The following is a 1438-nucleotide window of genomic DNA, read 5'->3' on the forward strand; positions in this document are numbered from 1 at the left end:
CGCGCGCCCGCCGCCCCCGCCCTCTCGTTTTGCTTGCCGGCACCTATCATGGCTCGGGGGCGCACGCCTGCCATGCGCTAGCACCCGGTGCGCACCAGAAGGACATGGGGCGAAGGGGTGCTGTATGGACAACGGGGCCCGAGTGAGTTTCTGGAGCCCAGGCGAAAGGGAACTCCCGCCTCGCTGTCTGCAGGAGAAATAGGAAAAGACCCTCAGATCTCCCACTTTTTCCTGGGAGAACTTGAAAGGGAAGGAGACCGGCACTGGCGCCGGCTTCTTTGTCTGCGCCGGCTGTACCCCGCGCCCCTCGGGGCTCGCCGCCTCTGAGCTGGGGCGGCCTGCACTTGTTCTCTGGCTTTTCCCGCGGCCCTGAACCGCGAAGGACCCCTGCACCCCCTTTTTAGCCAAGCCACTGGCCCTCCCGTGGTGCCCCGCCCCACTCCTCTCTGCAGCGACAGAGCCTCATCTGTAGCCGGATTTAAAATGAGATTAAGCGAAAGTGGATTTGGCAGCCTCAAGTGGTGCCTGGGAATGGTGATTTGTGATGCTCTGGTGTAGGGAACTGTGTGGCAGCAGGGGATGCTACAGTGGGGACCCGACAGGCGCGCTTCGCTGGACTGTTCTGTTATTCAGTGCTGTTATTCAGTGCTTCAAGAGATGGTTTGCGTGTGCGTGTGTATGTTAAATCAGTGTTTATAGTTCCCTTAAATGTCAGTTCCCTCCAATGTCCCTAAAAGGGGGAGGGGAAACGTTCAGCGTGAGAAGCTGGCTGGAGCGAGTGGTAATGAGTTGCAGTACCCCAGACGGGAAGTGAAATAACCCGTAGCACGTTTTTAACCCAGGACGCCTGGCAGTAGCCCTGCAGCATCCAGAGATGTGGGAGCGGGTTGCCAGGTTTTAATGCCTCTCCCCACCCACCCTTGGCTTACCACCAAACCCAGATAAACTCGAACGTACAGAAATGAGTAGATTATGAAATTGGTAAGTATAAAATCCTTACCCACACTGAGTGCAAGTATGAAAAACATGGTCCAAGGGAAAACCTGTGTGATCGCATTGTTGTCAGTGGAAAAGATTGGATTTTTTTCTCTTACCCACACCGGGTTCAGACAGGTAAAAAAAACCCACTTCTAGCTGCCGCTGGTTTCCCTTTCTTCAAAATCCCCCGAGGGCCCTGTTCAATATATTGGATGGAGTAACAATCGTCACTACTACAACTGTGTTGGGTATAGGCTGTGTGGTGTAGGCACATTGTTGTTAAATACCCTGGAGTCAGTCCAAACTTATTAGTAACCCGAGGAGCGGCTGGTAGGTTTGAACCACTGACCTTGAGGTTAGCAGTCCAGTTTTTATCTTACAGGGCCATTACTTTATTGCCTCATTTGATGCTCATAGCATCTGGGAAACAGTTATCCCCATTTCACAAGGGAGGGTACAG

This window comes from Chrysochloris asiatica, unplaced genomic scaffold, assembly GCF_000296735.1.
Source record: "Chrysochloris asiatica unplaced genomic scaffold, ChrAsi1.0 scaffold00010, whole genome shotgun sequence".
Taxonomy (NCBI): Eukaryota; Metazoa; Chordata; class Mammalia; order Afrosoricida; family Chrysochloridae; genus Chrysochloris; species Chrysochloris asiatica.